The sequence below is a fragment of the Mustela nigripes genome, chromosome 15 (genome assembly GCF_022355385.1).
Source record: "Mustela nigripes isolate SB6536 chromosome 15, MUSNIG.SB6536, whole genome shotgun sequence".
Classification (NCBI taxonomy): Eukaryota; Metazoa; Chordata; class Mammalia; order Carnivora; family Mustelidae; genus Mustela; species Mustela nigripes.
The window spans coordinates 81,246,819-81,265,179 of record NC_081571.1 but is presented as its reverse complement, the minus strand read 5'-3'; the positions used below and the strand labels follow the sequence as shown (position 1 = coordinate 81,265,179).

General features: G+C 41.6%; 1 protein-coding gene across 1 annotated transcript in view; it reads right to left on the bottom strand.

Moving 5' to 3' along the window:
- Positions 1-18,361, bottom strand: part of MYO16 (myosin XVI) — a 576,627-nt gene that overhangs the window by 519,564 nt on the left and 38,702 nt on the right. The window lies entirely within an intron of this gene.

The following is an 18,361-nucleotide window of genomic DNA, read 5'->3' as shown; positions in this document are numbered from 1 at the left end:
TGGTGAGAGAATGTTTAGTTTTGTAAGAAACCACTAAAATGCCTTCCGAGAGGGCTGCGCCATTTTGCATTCTCACCCGCGGTGAATTAGAGTTCCTGTTGCTCCCTGTGCTATTTGCTGAACTTTAACCATTTTCAATGTCTGCTAGAATAGTGGGAGTTGTACTGGTGTTTTTCCCCACGATTTTTTACAGTATTTCCATTATTTCAATATTCCGAAAGCTCTTGATCCCAGACGTGTACCAGCATCAGTCGTGCCCCCTCTCCCCACGCCCACCATGTGCCAACACAACGTTCTTTCTCTTCCTAAAACGGATGTCCTCTGCTACCTTAGACATAAAGTTTAATGTGTCCCATCATATGCTCCATTCTACCAGTCACTGCTGACACATCAAATACTTACTCTCTCCTCTACATAGTTGCTCATTGCTACTATAACAAACTATTACAAATTTACAAGAATGTATTATTTAATAGTTCTGGTATAGAGAAGTTCAAGACGAGTTTCACTGGGGGAAAGAATCCAACTGTCAGTAGTAGTGTGTTCAGTCCAAAGGGCCCAAGGAGAATCTGTCCCCTTGTTTTTCCAGCTTCTAGAGGCTGTCTGCATTTCTTGATTTCTGGCTCCTTTCCCATTTCCAAAGCCAGCGACATCTTCTATTCTCTCCCTCACTCTAGCACTCCTGCTTTTTATAAGGACCTTTGGTCTTATTGGAACCACCCAGATAATCCAAGATCATCTTCCTGCTCAAGATCCTTCATTTAATCACACTTGCAAAGTTCCTTCGGCCATATGACATATTCATAGGGTCTGGCATTAAGCCAGTGATACCTGTGGGGGAGCATTTTTCTGTTCGCCACATATGAGAATCTAGCAATCAGTAAGGCACTTTTCATATTTCTGTCTTCAAGAATATTGCAGTCCAATTAGAAGATACTGCTGTGAGGAATGCTTGGGTGATTCAGTCAGTTGGGCATCTGCCTTCGGTTTAGGTCATGATCCCAGGGTCCTGGGATTGAATCCCATATCTGGCTTCTTGCTACATGGGGAGCCTGCTTCTCTCTCTGCTTGCCACTCCTCCTGCTTGTGCTTGCTCTCTCTTTCTCCCTCCCTTTCTGTCACATAAATAAATAAAATCTTTTTTAAAAAGGGTAATAATATTGTGATAGATGTTAGTGGGTGTGTGTGTGTGTGTTGCAGGATTTTTTCAGAATCATGAAGTGAAGCACACACTTTAAGCCAGAAAGAACTGCGGCAGTAGTCGGATCTTTCTAGATAATGGGGTAAACAATCTGTCCACGAGTGAACAATAATCAAGTGCATGAAGAGTCGGAGTAGGAATGGATGGATGATGGGGACCGGATGAGGAGAGAGAAGCCAACAGAGGACTGGGCAGTGGCTAGATGCTGGTTCTTTTCACCACAGTGTAATGAAGGTGCAACTGAAGGAAATGAAGAGAAGTGGAAGGCTCAGGGCTCCTCAGCTTCCTTAACGTAGATTCGTGCACCAGCTTGAGGCGGGGGTGAAGCCAAGACCAGAAGAGCCAGCTGGAGGCCGTGGCATGTCCAGGGTGAAGATAAAGGCCTGACCTCGGCGTGGGCAGTGGTGCTCAAGTAAGGAGACAGGCATCAGACACATGACAGGGAAGCCCTTTTCCCAGGTGCCCGGGGAAGACGCTGGTCCTATGGAACACTTGCCAGACCCACTTGTGTGAGGTTAAATTCCAACCTGGATTCTCTCCATGCCTTCCCACCTGGGCTGTCACCACGTCTTGTCTCTGTCCAGACAACTCTTCAGACTTAAAATGTCTCTCGTATCTTCCTCTCTTAACCCAGAATAAACATTAGCAAGTCTTTATCGAGCATGCACCGTGTGGAGGAAACTACAGTGGGTACGGAGAATAAAAAGAGCCCCAGAGATAAATGTTTCTGGGGTGATGGATGATATTCAAGAATTAACCTGCAAGATTTTCAGAAGCCGGACCATGCGCTATAGATGATACGATAAATCACCCTCCCCTAGTTTATTAAGCCACTACTAGGCACAGAGAGGCTCTGTGGAAATATGGAAATACGCCCGGCGAGCGGGTCCAGGTTTTGCTGTGTGGTGTTTTGTGTTGTGGCTGTTTTGTCAGAAACACAGGGACCAGATGCCTGTGCTCTTGGGTCACTGGGAGAATCAAATAAAGTAACAAGCAGAGGGTCATTGAACCTCTCGCAGGCTCTCGGTTCTAGCCTGGTCCTCCTTGTTTGGTGCCAAGACCAAACTCAAGAGATTAAGACAGAAAACAAACGTACTCTCTGAGGCCGGAGTGATGAACGATTCATACAAGAACCCGGTGAAATGTCGAGGAGAGCAGGCTTTGTGGCTGGGACACGCCTGGGTCATCCTCAGGGAGCCACACATGTCACCCACCTAGGCCTGTCGAGTCTCAGGACCACCAGCTCTGCCAGTGTACCCGGGCACGCCAGCCAAGTCGCGGGCTTCCTGTGCGTGCGGCCTCACGAGAAACAACGCTTATTAAACTTTGTCAGGGAAGGAACAAAGATGCCTGCTAAATTTGCCTTCAGTTACCAGTCTGCAATTTGTGCTCTAGAATTTATTTGCTCAGTGTTAACTGTAAGAAACTTCATTTAAATATAAGTAAAGACCAATCATGAAGACACCCAAGACCTTGCCTGAAGATAGCAGAGATGGGCTTGGAAGGGAAGGGCAGGGAGAGGGAAGAAGCTGGTGTTGTATCTCGTTTCATTTACTCAACAAGTACATTTTCAGCATTTATTATGCACCATGGGCTATGAACAGTGCTGGGGATCAACACAGAACAAAACAAACGCTCTTCTCAGAATGTAATTGTTATGGAGAGAAGCATATAATAAACAAAGAAAGGTACTGTGTTTCACTACTATAAAAAAAAAAAAAACTTTCAAAGGTGTGAATGCATGTCTATATATAAAAAGACAACAAATCTCCAAAACCTATATGAGGAAAATTGTAACACACTCCAGGGAGACATAAAAGTAACCCTGAACAGATGGGGATACAGGCCATGTTCCAGGAATTTTAGTATTGTAAATACTCTCTAGCATTAAAATAGAATTTAAAAAAAGCCTAAGAGTAGAGGCTTACATCCTATAAATTATATAAAATAAGATAAAGTATTATTATATCAAAATATTATATAAAACATAATTCGGCGGGAGTTATCTTATGCCTCGAAATATAAATAAAAAAACTTTGCAAGCAATATGTTAGATAATATTAATCTGTGAAAACAAGCTCTGAATTCACCAGCAAGCCCGGAACTCTGTGTGAGGAGAATGTAGAAGCTGACCGGACAAAACCAGTTGACAGCAAATAAATTGGAACCAGTAGGTAATCATCATATCTTATCATTTAATCTTTGTGAGAAAAAAAAAGACAGATATTCTAGACCATTCCCAGCCAACAAAACAGCCATTTAAAACCCTGGCTTCTATAATACTGTGCACACGGCGTTCGGACGCCCTGTCACGGTGTAGGAGTTATTCTGACTGATTACCCTCTTTACTGTTTCCTCCTAAATGAAACTAGTCGTTGTTGATAAGATGTATGTATGTGAGCGTACGCACACCGTGCACACACACACACACAGACATCGTATGCACACATCTCCCACACCCAGTGCTTGCTTGTGGAATAACAAGAATACAATTCAGTCTTTTTAAATTTTTTATGAAAAAAGAGAGAATTTTTAGGTTTTTCTCATTTTTAAGTGAGATTGCGACAGGGTATGAAAATAAATGGTAATTACAGCATAAATAAGCACAAACAAATTTCTCATGTGGTAAGAAAGGCCTGTGCGGCTCGCCAGAGACACAGAGCCTCAACCTCAGACTCTCACCTGGGTTCCATTGATTGGATATTGCTTATATTAGGCATGAAACCACATTAGAGAGGGTGGGAGAAAAAATGTAAATATTAGGTCACTTTTCTTTCCTGCAAAGCCATATTTTTTTCTGGATAGAACAGAATCTTTTCTCCGATAAGTTCCTTTTCTTTCTTTTTCACCACAGGAAAGTGTTATAACACGCAAAAGATAGCCAAGGGGAAGAGAGACTGGTACAGTGCGATTGTCAACCGCCGATTTCTGTATGAAATGCTACTACAGCTGGCCTGCCACCATCAGCGCCTCCTCCCCATGGTGGGAGCAGGACCTTGGAAACTGCACACAAGGACAGACACACGTGGCTAGGATCTCTCGGCCACATTGTTTCACTAACTCATATTAGTGCAACTAGTTACAATAATTAATGAGCTTCCAAGAAACTCCATTTGCTAGTGTTGAAGCTTAAAGACCACAGTGGGCAGTTGGAAGCAAGAGTGGTTGATCTGCACCACCAGCATACCCAGGACCACTGCCTGTATATCATCCACACCAGCAAGCCATCACCACCGTCAGAATCCCCATCTCCACCATCATCAACACGTGACCTCCACCAACACCATCACGTCGGCAACAGCATGATGGCATGGTATGCTAGCAAACTGACTTTTAGCCTTGGAATACACTGTTTCTCCTAAAAAAAAAAAAAAAAAAAAAAAAGCTTGCAAGGAAGGAAGTCACTATCTTTCTAAAGGACTCCATATAGTTCATATAGGAAGAAAGCTTAGACTGAGGTAAATGAAAAACTGTAGAGACTCGCCCAACACTTTCTATTCAAAGGCAACAAAATGAGGGGAAGGCATGAGATTTCCCATATTCCCCTTCCCCCACAATGCACAGACTCCTCCACTATCAACATCCCCCTCCACAGTGGGACATTTGTTGCAACCAATGATGCAACATCGACACATTGGACGCAATGGACGCAGAGTCCATAGTTGACATTAGGGTTCACTCTTGGTGCTGTGCATTCTGATGCCTCCATGGTCTTCCCTCAAAACCACACTGTCTCTTGCAAAGTATAAATGAGGTAATGTCTGAACTCGAAGGGGCAGTGACAAGTTCAAAAGAACGATCCGGAGTAGAAAAGGAGGAGAGGAAGTGCCCTCACCACTCGGTCCACGCACTGACGATTTCCGCTTATTGAAATCCCATCTCTTAGTCCAAGCCTGCTCATCCAGCCTGAAGAGATCTGGCTAAGATCTCCACGGCCGGGCAACCAGTGCCTTCCAAAACATGGCGCACCTTCACGTGCACCGCCTACCAACTTAATCGGCAAGCTCTTGGATGGCAGACACTGAATATCCTACTTGTGTTTAACCGCGGCAGTCCACCATGTTGCTCTTGGAAATAACCTAACGAAGATCCTGTAAACGACTGCCTGAAATCCAGAAAGCTTTTCTCCTGGCTGAGAGGAAGAATAGGTGGTGGCCATATTGCAATGTCCCTGGAGAGTCAATGGTACGCATCTCTTCTCAACTCTGCGTTCAGTAACATCACATCAGGAGCTTGAAACCAGCCTTGGTGGAAGTCTGCATACTTTAGAAACTAGGAAACACTACCATCAGGGCTCCCTCTCCCCTGACAAGAGCCAACTGGTAACATCACACACACGACTGCTTGCAGACCCGGGAGGGTGGACAACTATTCACCAGTCCTGCATTCTGTCCCGGGCCCTAGTGGAAGCTTACTAAGTGACTCTGAGCCAGCTCTGATTTCCATTGTCTAACTTCATCCTAGACAAGGGATAACAGTTACCACTTACCAACCTCACATGAGACTCTTTCTTGAGTGATCTGAAAGTCAGTTCTGAAATGTGTCCTACAAATACAAAATCCCATTATTTTGATTTTACTAAGAAACAAAGACGAGGTGAGACGTGGAAATATAAGCCCCACCTCCATGGGGATGTAATTTGTGTTGTGTCAGTGTGGTAAGTGGGAGCAGTGGAGACCGTGACATTTGCATAATTAAGCTTTCTGGGACTTAGTTACCAGTCCAATGGTATTGCAGTGAATATTTTCTCAGTTAACTTTCAGAAAGCAAATGAGGAAAATAAACATTTAGCACTGGTAAAGTGCCAGCCAAGTTTTATAATAAGCTACATTTGGGGCTGTGTATGTGTGTGTGTGTGTGTGTGTGTGTGTGTGTGTGTGTGTGGCAGAAAGAGAGAGAGAGAGGAAGAGAGAGAGAGATTTCTTTGAGATAAGTCTGCCCCAAACACATTATACACTTTAAAGTTCTTAGATGCACCTTCAAGGTCCTCTTAATACATTTCAATACTGTAAAGCTAACTGCCCAAAACAAGTCTATTTTCAGAAGAGCCCCCAAAGAGGGCGGTTTCAGTTTTCTTGTAATAAGAAACCACAATAAAAGATGGATAGGCGAGCTCAGGATGCAGCCATCTGGACTTCTGGCCAGAACTGACCATTGCTGCCTCCAGAATTCTCTGTCATCCAAATGCTGTTACTCTGGGTCATGTCCAGCCAGCCCCTGGCCTCGCTATGGTCTGCACCCCCATTTTCACACACAGAACACGGTCAAACCTGGGTAGTTTATAACCATGTGAATCTGCGCTTACGTAGAAAACCAGCAGCACAGCACAGCACAGCTAGTCAAGCAGCACACCACCATGGTCAAGGGTCACAATCTCAATATCATGGCAGTCGTTACCACCAAATCCTACTGCGTATTAGGAGCTTATCATATTGGAGACATTATCCCACATGTTCGTGTGGTCCTCATGGAAACTTGGAGGTAAATATCTCCATTTCATGGAAGCTAGGAAGGTCATCCAAGCACCACAAAGCCAGATACCATACCCAGTTCTGCCTCAAGGTGTCCAGGTCATGGTCACTGCTCAGCACAACCCCAGGGTATAAACTGGACACCACCCTCTTCCACTGCTCCTGTTACCTAAAATGTGATTCAACACATCTTTTTCTGTCAACCAATATCTAGAGTTTTACATGATTAACAAGCCTGTGACTTGCCTGCCACACAGAAATCTGATCTCCACATTCTTCCTATAGTAAGTTACATCATGAATTAGAATATTAATTTAAACACATGAATACACAGTGCCTAAAAACCATTAAAACCTAACATGGTATATGATAGTATGAGATTAAAAAAAAAAAAAAACCTAAGGAAATGATCATTCTCTATTAGCAAACTGTATGACCAAAAGCATTAATTAAAAGTAATCAGTTCACCTGGTCCATATACCTTGATCAAATAAGAAAATTAAGGAATCCTGTTTTGCTAAAGGAAGCCCTTATTTCATTAACTTATGTTAAACCTTACAGTGAGGTAGAAGTATTTACTATTGTGCATTTTACAGTCACAATAAATGTAGGTGATTATAATTAATCATCCAGCTTAGCTGGTTAAGCATCTGCCTTTGGCTCAGGTCATGATGCCAAGGTCCTGGGATTGAGCCCCGTGGGTCAGGCTCCCTGCTCAGAGGAGAGCCCTCCCTCTGCTGTTCCCCTGACTTGTGCTCTCTTTCTGTCTTTAAGATATTTTAAAAAATAAATAAAAAATAAACCGTAAAATTTCTTTCTACAAGCCAAACTTCCCAAGGAATCCTCTTTATTCCCTCAATAATAAATTTTCTTATCTTTCCAAATATCCATTTGATACCTTCCACAAAGAGAGGCTTGTGATATTGAAGAATGTTTTTTCTTAAAACAAGCAAGCATGATCACTTAAACAAAATCAAACATGGGACTTCTGCCGTGTTTTATCTGTTCACACCTGTCTTCAGGTTGGTGTTGACATATGGGTAAAGAAAACATTACATCTGTTGCACAACGATATAATCTTAATGTAACAATTATTTAAAATTATTAATTAATTACTATTATTTATTTATTATTAATTATTTTAAAATCAACACTGGCATAAAATATAGATGAGCTTCCTAACAATTCTCCCTGACTCCATCTTTGTTCCAGATATAGAAAACTGTTTCTTAAGAATACTTTATGTGGGGGGCATCTGGGTGGCTCAGTGGGTTAAGCCTCTGCCTTTGGCTCAGGTCATGATCTCAGGGTCCTGCAATCGAGCCCCACATTGGGCTCTCTGCTTAGCAGGGGAAATGCTTCCCCCTCTCTCTCTGCCTGTCTCTCTGCCTACTTGTGATCTCTCTCTCTCTCTCTCTGTCAAATAAATAAATAAAATCTTAAAAAAAAATACCCTATGTTGGCTAATTGAATACAAATTTTTAAAAAAGTAGCATTATTAAAAATTCCAATATCTAATCAAACTATCAATAGTGATATTTATATAAACTCCAGTGTGCTACTGCTTTCTGGGAATTTATAGATAAGATATCAAAACAAAGACATGCCATGGCTAGAGGTACATATTTAAACCATTTCGAGAAAGAAATACTCTAGGATTTGAGACACTGAAGAAAGTCACAGGACCAAAACCCCCCAAAAATTTGTTAAGAAATAAATGTTAATAAATAAAAGAAAGAAATGTTAAAATGTTATCTGATGGCTTACTGTACTCCTATCTCTATTTCCAATAGGCTGGAAATTTTTCAAGTAAAATGTTCAAAAAGAAAAGAAGAAAGAACAGATTTAACTCATGACCTTAAAAGCATAAAATGAAAAGTACAGAATATAACAGCTTTGTGGTTAGATCAATCGTCTATTGAAAGTTACAATATATCAAAAGATGCATTCCTTATAGAGTTCTGTAGTATACCTAGCTTCATTTTCGTATTTTCACAGATGTATGTAAAGATGTATAATGAGAAGATATACATAGCAGAAGTCTTTAAAGTCACAGGTAAGAAACATGTAAATGATTATTTTATTTGATTTTTTAAATTTGATTATTTGATTTTAATTTGATTATTATATGATTATTTTATTTGATTTGAATAATACTGTGACAAACAGCCAACAGTAAGGGGTCACCCAAGGGTGCTGAGGAATTCTCAGGGACAAGCATTCAATCATGTCAACTGGTCTTTGGGGTCATCGTAGTGAGTCCAATTTCAGGCCATGTCAAGTGAAAACAACACCCATGCAATCACGATATTTATCTAAAATTGTTCCCAATCTTCAAATGTCCACTTATCATGTGTGTTCTGAGTAATACACTCAAGCTTTATAATTATAACATGTGGAAAATTAGAACATTGCTGTAACTTTGTAAGTACAGTTCTCTTTCTTGTCTAATTGACTTTGAGGCCATAGTCTTCAAATACTTCTGCTTCTGGAAAAATACAAAGCTTTATACTTGTGATCTAACCAAGCCATTCCACTGTGGTTTCTAAGGGTAGCTCCTTGGAAGCTGACTCTGAATATGGAAATGGGGCCAGAAACTTGGGTGGTATATTCCTAAGAAGGTATACTGCAACACCAAAATTAATGTGGGTCTCTTTTCTGTGAGTAGCAAAAAAATCCCCAATTTTCCAGCCATTAATAGAAATGAGGCAATGAATGTAATAGTGTAGAATCGCACAAGTTCTAAATAATTTCTCGTAAAGAACTGTCCCGTACACTGTCCACCTGGGTCCCTCACGGTGCTCCTGGTTCATGCCAGGCCCATTTCCTTTGAATGACATCTTCAAGTGCCATCATTTATAAAATAAAGGCTTTTTCCAAATGGACAAAAGAAAAATCTTCCAATATTTTCATTTTGCACAAAAGCTACTGTCATTTAACTGTTCTACAAAATACCAGCTTTGCCACAAAGGGAAATCCATAAAAATAAGGTATTTAAAATTCATATTGCTTATATAAGACTGATGAATCACTGACCTCTACCTCTGAAACTAATAGTGCATTATATGTCAATTGATTGAATTTAAATTTAAAAAATTAAAATAAATAAAATAAAGTTCGTTTTGCATACCCCTTGGCATTCCTGCTGTTACACTAGCCACTGCACACCTGCATGTATGTTAATATGATATCAAACATTCTCCCACCTGTGTTCTTCATGACAGCCCAGTTTATGTAGACTCTAATTCAAGTTATATCAGAAAAGGGATGAAGTGAGTTCAGTAGTTATAGAAATAAGCTGATCATTGTCCCTAAACGTTCATATCTTTTTCTGAAGTGTCTGTTGATGATATATGATCCTGTTACACAGCCATTAATCTGAAGCTTAGTGGTTACACCATCTTGCAACGACCAAATCATCTAATTCTCTTTTTCCATCTCACACGTCTTCTGCGCCCTATTGAAATTCATACAAGTGTAGAGCCAAACAGAAATCAAGGAAGACATGTGTGTGTTTCCTCTCATTAGATTATCAATGACCAAAGACAATATAAAATATTGATCTATCTTTTGATTGAGCTTTCTAAGATCTGCCACCATCTTCTTCTTAGCTGTGGACAGAGCAAAACTAAAAATTGATTATCACTCACTTCTGGATCTGAGCTTTGTGGATCTTCAACAGCTGACTGGTTAATTAAATATGGTAACAGAATCCCTGATTAGAACTTTCTTCATAAGCATGCCATTAGTAAACCCATTTTTCAATGTACGAAACATCTGCCCATAACCACCATAATAATATTCCTTCTTAACCACAGCATTTCATTCACTGCATGACAGATCGTAAGTTATTTGACCCACAGGGAGGCCCATCATCAATTTAGTTCCTTGCCCTGGTTTCCTAGACAAACCGTGGAGTTTAATACATGTTTTAGGTAATTCATCATTCATTTGCTCAAATGATAAAAGGACAGCTCTCTCCAAACTGAAAACTGAAAGAGGACGGGTCCTTGCTGCTTGTTCTTGGGCCAATCCCAGAAATGTGGTCCTGTTCTGCTTTGCAATGGACACTGGCGGGGTCATAGACTCATAAAACATCTTATGCATCTACAAAACAGATGCTGAACATTATTTGGGTGTCAAGGAAATTACTGATGTGAAGAAGGGTGTTTTCTTAGAAAGAGGCTTTTGCAAACACTGATCAAATCCATTTCTCTTAACTCAAGTACAGAACACAAAACACAGGCAAGCAATTTTTCTGATAAATAACAACTGTGTGTAGGATGTCTTTAAATCTGGCCATGTAGCCTGACAGCTGGAGGTGATACATCTAAGCTTGGAAGAACAGCAGGGTGAAGGCAGAGAGCACAAGAGTCGGGCAGGGGCATGGAGAGAGGACTTCACAGTGTCCCCTTCTCAGCTGAGAAAACTAGAAAATGAAACTTACGTCCATTCTGTTTAGAATTTAGATCAAATACTCTTACGGACAGTGGAGAGCAGACCCAAGTTCGGGACTCGCATCCAGGCTACCACAGAAGCTGGATGGATCCTGGAGCACCATGGGAGACTTCCTTCTTTGTTCCACAAAGAGACTGTAAGTGTTCTAGCCCCAGAGCTAAGCACTAGGGACAAAGAGATAAAGAAGAGAAAAAAAACCTCTCCTGTAAGACCTTGGACTGGGGTTGTGCAGAGCCAAATATGTCCAATAAGAATTGACCTTAGCAGGACTTCTCTAAGCCTTAGAACCATAAGGATAAGCTTCCCTGGGAAATCCCACTGTAGGCTCTCCAGGTCCTGATATTTTCTTCCATCCAGACTGGAGCTTCCATGAACTACAACCTCTATCTGCTGTCTCCCCATTATCATGGCCATTCACTCCCATGGATGCCTCTAGGCTCCCACCACCCCAGCCCACAAACATATGCCTTTGGTCAAAATTCTCACACCAAAGTCACCAATAACCGATTTACTACGAAAATAACAATGCTGCTCACTTCTCACCAAAGATGACTTGCCAATTTTAACACTGGCTTTTCTCCCAGACCCTGACAACTGTGGGGCCACCATGCCAGGCCCAGGTTGTGTACGCCAACAGATGAGTGAGAACAGTAAATATCTCTATTAGTTAGGTCACTGTGATTTGGGATGTTGTTGTTACTTGAGCTCATAGGCTGAGGCTTACCTTCATTTGTATTACTGAAGGTAACTGAGATCTCTTCATGCTCGTTGGGTTCTTTCCCCCACTTCCTGTCCTCTCCTCGCTAAAGAAATAAGCAGAAGTTAAGAACTGCCAAGTGCAGTTGCTCACGTTACCTGCCGAGATTCGTTGGCTGCCATTCATGACCCCGTGCGGAGTAAAGGCTTCTGCTTCCAGAAGCCCTCACCCAGAAGCAGATCAAGTAGAGAAACTGGAAAAATTAGTGTTTCCTACACAAAGGGCTAAGAACCTCACATAGGACAATCAAGGGAGGACCCCGAGGTCAGCTCCCTGGACGGCAGCAGGACCCATCCTTCTTGCTGCCAAGTCATCGCCAGACACCAGACAGCTCCAAGAACAGACAAGAGAGTGTGGGATGCACTTCTGGAGATGAGGCATATCACACCAACAATACAGAACTCTTTCCCCAGAAGCTATCGGAAAGTCAGCACGAAACCATCCCTTTTAGCCATACGTACGTACAATCGGTGGCCCAAGGGAGATAAAGGGTAGCTGATTATAACCCAAAACAGTAACACTGAGATAACACTCTACTTTGGGGTCGCTCTCCCAACGTCCCCATTAGCACAGCTGAAGCAGGAGTTACTACGATTAGAACCATGCACAGCGCACAGATGAATGAAATGCAGAGCTAGAGCGGATACGCAGGAAAAGAACCCCTTAAAATCGGAACAGGCGATGTTTCTGTTACTGCAGAATGATTATGGTAATTAGTCTGAGTTCTAACACTTTCAGGGATATCCAGCCCATTTGAGCAAACATAAATGAAATATGCTTCTATAGCTGCGTAAAAATTAGGAGGTGGAAGAAAGCCGCGTGAGTTCGCCGGCAAAATACAAGTCCTGGTACTAAAATCAAAGAATCATGTTCAAGGTGCTGTCCATATTCAGTGGGATACATGCAACTGAAATCACTACCCTAACATTTTTTGCACCTTTTTATCGGAGGCAAATTTTGATTCAAGGAAATACAGATTCATTTCTATGGGAAACAGAATGTCACCCCAAATGGAAACCTTTGTTTTTCCTGATTAATTGGTATTCATCAGAAAATGTTCTGCACTCTCAAGCACAGCAAGGACCCTGTGATGAGGTTCTGGGGGCTCAGCGCAGTGCCTAGGCTGCTCACAAAGTTCATCCAAGCTTTGGTGTTCAAGAGCTTTATGAAGGCTTCCTTAATGTCATGAGTGATGACTTACTGACCATATAATCAAAGTCAGTCTCTAGGTGTACCAATAACCAAAACCATGGCCACAAACCATAGGATGGTCTTTCTGACACAGGAAGCCCACAACCCAGGTCCACCGGGTGTGACAAGCTGCATCCTGGTTCATTCATTAGCATAACCCGTCAGGTATATTTCTCGAAGCCCATGAGGGACAGTGTAACAAAGGTGCTCCCAAGTATCATTTGGGAAATTCCAGCAGTTTAATAGTTTACCTCCTGGGATCCAGGAAAAAGCTCAGATCTCTCTTTGGTTGAAGCCAAATTTTTTACTATGCAGGCCGCTCCTTCTTCATCAGCCCCCTTAACCGGCTGTGAAGGGTTCTCTCCCCTCTGCAGCCTGACTCCCCCTCACCAGGACTCCCAACAATGTCACCAGCTAACACTCTTTATCATTTAAGAGAAACAGAAGTCATTAAACAGAATCCCCCAGCCCCTCGCATCTCTCCACCAACAAATCTGCAAACCCCCCTGCATCCATACCATCTTTGTTTCCTTCTCCTTCCATTTATGGTGAAGCAAAAGCCTGTTGCTCTGTCCTCTCTTGCTCTGGACCCTGCATTCTTCCACTTTTCGAGGGAAAATCTCACTTTCTGGATTAGTTCCTGTTATCTTGCATCTTCAATCTATTCCCTCCCATTGGGCCTGTCCTCTCACATCCAAACTCTTGTGACGATGTTCTCCCTCCTCTCTTTGGAGACACCCCCGCTCTCCTTGAGAACATGAGGAGATGCCTTCTTCCTGGCCCAGCACGGTCTTCAGTCCATGCCAGCTTTCATCCTGACATCATCACTACGACCACAATTCTTAAAAAAAATATATATATATATATACACACACACACACACACACACATTATATAGGAAAGAAACAGAGAGAACACAAGCTGCAGAGGCAGGAGGAGGGAGGGTCTCAGACAGACTCCACATGGAGCTCAGAGCTCAAGAGCCGACAGGGGTCTCGATCTCATGACTCTGAGATCACGACCTGAGCCAGAACCAAGAGTTGAACGGCGCTACTCAGGCGCCCTGGCCAACAGCTCTTCTTAAGATCACCAGTAAATTCCAGGGTGCTGGTCCTCACCGGACCCAACTACTTGGTGGGATTTTATACAGATAATTACCCCTCTTCCCGAAATAAATCCTTCTTCTGGTTTCCATAAAAACATCTTCTTTCAAACTTCCTCTTACTTTTTCATAATTATGGTTAACCCTGGCAGTTAACCATATCAGCATGTTTTTCTGATCTCTAAATGTAGGGGTTCTTCCAAGTGTAGAACCAGCCTTCCTTCTTGTCTCTGACCCTCTCTGCACCCTAATTGATTACTCCTATTCTAACCCCACCTCAGGGCTGCCCCCAAGTCCTGTGTGTTCTAGCTCTAAAATGGATCCTTAAAACATACTCCCTCCTCTCTTCTGCCCCACGGGGCCACCCCAGAGCCCCCCACTTCTGTAAGGGCTAGTGAGGGCGCCCTTGGGGCACAGCTCTGGCCCTGCACCAGCACTTTCCCCATCTCCCAGCAAGGCTGGTATTTGGATCACTGAGTACCCTCAACACCTGAAACAGTGAGGGAGACCCAGAAAGAGAAGGTCCAGAACTATGAAGGCCATCAGATTAAAATATTTCCATTTCAAAAAGACATCATACACAAAAGTTAAAAAAAAAAAAAAAGATCTAGAAAATTCTGAAAACATTCCAGAAAAAGAATCAATAGCATAGAGATAAATAAAAAAATTTAAGACCCAAATGTTAACTGGGTAGAGACAATATTCGAAAAGGAAGCATCATGATTAACAGTCCTTAAAAAGGTCACACCTTGCTAGTAACCGGAAGTACAGTACAAGCATGTGATACAATTTTTTGTTAGGATTTGAAGATAAACCCTAAAAGTTCCCTTTGTGCCTTGAGCTGGGCGCCTGGCTCATATTAAGGATAGGGTGATAATCAAACAGATATGTTCTTGCCTCTGCAGAGGCTAGACTCCAGCAAAGTGGAGATTTATTGGCCCAATAATCATATATAATTAAAGTGCTCATGGTACAGTGAAACTAAGAATCTGTTTTTGAAAATCAGGGTCCCACGGTTAAATTAAGAAACAGCTGGACATCTGACCTATGCAAACCTGATTTCTCTGAAAGAAACAGTGCTGGAGGAAAGAGCCTGCGCTGTCAAGCCGTCCCACCACACAGTGAAACAACCATCCTCCCGAGCTGCTCTGCATCTTTTAAACCACCTCCCTTCCCTCTTAATCTGTGTTTTCCAGCACATCTATTTTTCTGGACCCTCCCGGCTAAGTCTCCTCCAACTGACCTGCTAGATGTGGCTATTGTTAAAGAGTGGGCTCTCGTCTTCTGGCTCTTCTTTGTCCCAGGTACATCCCTCCATAAAACTTGGAAGTGACTGGGAATGGGCAGGGACAGAACTCGCAGCGGGTTATCTGGGGCTCTGCTTGGTGCTAAACTTGCTTTGGGGACGAGGAACTGGGAACATCGAGCTTACTGTGGGGACAGTGGAAAAGTGTTGGGAGAGATGTGGGGATTCAGAAAATCCTGGTAAGAGAGAAAGCAAAGGCTCAGCCTTGCCTGCAGTTACTGCTCTGCAGCCTGCAGGGACATGGCACCGCAGGTCAGCGGTGAGCATGAGACCATCATGCTCCTGGTGCATCAAGGATCAAGAGGTGTTTGTTATTCCTGCAGAGTTATAAAGGAGAACCCTGGCGGTTAACCATATCAGCATTTATTAAATAAATATGATTCAGGATGGAGTTGTATTTGTTTTCAGAATCAGTTGTAACTTACTCTGCCTACTCAATAATGTGCTCCACAAATGGGTATGAGGTTCAAGGAAAAAAACAAAAAGCCTCGACAATGACCTTACTGAGGTACATAGTCTGTCCCTGATGTCCCCGATGATCCACTTAGTTTTACTCAAAGTTTTTGGTCCAGGTGCATAGGAAACATCACTCGCTCTACTGGGCAAGGACCTGAGCCTGATAGGGTTTTAATAGAGGAAATAAAAATCCAAACTAGAGAGATTATTTTTCCTCTCCAGTGGAATATCTGTGAGCTTCCAAAAGAGGGCTCTTTATTAAGTTATGAAAATGAGTTTAATGTGGAAATATGTAAGGTTTCCAGATTGACAGTTCAACAAATGAAAAAGTAAAGTATTTAATGATGAACATACTCTCTCCAAGGATCATGGTAGTGCTGAATAATAAAAAATGAAACTCTCTATGACCCAAATACAGAATAGCCATTCCACACACAATGACAACTTATATACAATACAATTCAAATTGCCACGCAAGTTTGAGCACCTCCAGGAATCTGTGCTAAATGATTTCTTTAATGAGTGGTTATGAAATTGAGAAATTATAAGCCCCATACTCTTTGATTCAATCTTTACTCAAAACTGTAACAGAAGCCACAGGCTATAAGCTTTAATTAACAGTCTAATAAGGAAGCATGAAAAGGATCAAGAGACTATTAACATAAGAATTTGATGAATTAAAGCACGCATTTATCTTATATCTTATTCACAAATAGAAAATGTATGTCAAAATTCACTTACTAGCTATCATCAAACTCAAGTCAGCTCTACTCTTAATCTGTAACTTACTGTAAACTTGAATTGTATGCAAATTCAGTTTCTTTGTAATGTGAAAAAAAATTCTGTAAGTACTCAAAGATACATTTAAATAATTTATATGTTCCAAGGACTATATTTACAATCCTGTGTTTTAAGAAGCTACATTGGCTAGAAATGTATCTTTGGAAACTGCTCGCTCACCTGAAGTTACAAACCATTCTGTGATAGAAGGTTGATTTTATCCACCAACCTCATGATAATTAACTCACCATCTGTGATCTCAGTATTTTGTAACTTCATCCAAATTTAATAAGTTGACCTTAATTGACAGAGAAATAACAAGATGGCATTTTGTAGTTGCTTTCTCCAAGTCAGCCAAATGTGGAACCAAGATTCAAACCCAGGTGGGTGGACAGTAAGCTTGTGCTTTCACACTGACATTATGCTGCTTCTTCACAAAAAGAAGTGATGGACAGAAATACTACCAGTGGCATCAGCAGCATCTGGTGCCCAGGGAAGAAAGGCAGAACAGAGGTAGAATATCCAACAGGCCAGTTAAAGAAACACTTTGACCTAAATTCCAATGTAGTGGATTGAGGAGTAAAGGGGAAGCAAGATGTTGGAAGCAATGTGTAGACTCTATTTAAGAGACTAGGAGTCTTCCTTTCAACCATATAATTTAAAGTGATTCCACTTATAAGATTTATTAAAACAGCAATATTGGTTGCATAACAACTAATAACAACGAATAAACTTTTTTTTGAAGAGTCTATTTCAGTGCAATTAAGCCATTAACTTATCAGGGCTTGGGAGGGGAAAACATCTCCCCCAAAACTGTTGCCATGAACATAAGACATTTTAAGGATCATTTAAATGATGTTGAAATCATTCTTTTTCCCATCCAATATAAGAAGAGAGATCATTCTTCACTCAGCTGGAAGTTCTCCACTTTTAAGACATATATCCTTTAATTCGGAGCCTGTAGTTTTTGGAAATTTATTTATTTGTACATTAGTATTTAACAAAAAGTCACAGACTACCAAAAGGTTTGTGAATTAGTAAATTACATAATGGATTTCTGAGCCAATGGCTTGTATGGTCTTAAACTCTCATTGGATATGGCATCTGTAACAAAGCTCGTCGTGTCCAAATCCCCCAAAATTGCAACATACACTTCCAAGAAGAGGAGTAAAGTGTCTGTCCAGTTACTAGTAATCTTAATAGTGCCAAAACAGCTGCCAAAAATCATTAGAGGTTAGTGACCCAAGTGTGTCTTTTTTGAGGGAAGCAATCTGTAATTAATTCTGAATTCACCAGCTGGTATCAGTCCTGCTCCCTCCCACCCAAAAAACACACACATGGGGAGATGAAGAGCAGCATCTGTTGCCAGACTTAAGAAAAAATAAATGGCATCACTTGATCAAGCAATACTCATGAGAAATGTGTAAAATGAGTAAAAGCAATTAATTGCATATCATTTCAGTTACACGCAGTTTACCCATTGAAGGAATCATAAATGTACGGGTGTTAGTTTCAGGCTTTTCGTTAAAACCACTTTAAGAAGACAACAGGCCTGCCTGTCATACTCAGCAATTATGCAGGGACTCCCAGAGTAAGGTGTCCTCCAGGAAGCACATGGCCCCTCGATGTAATGAGAACT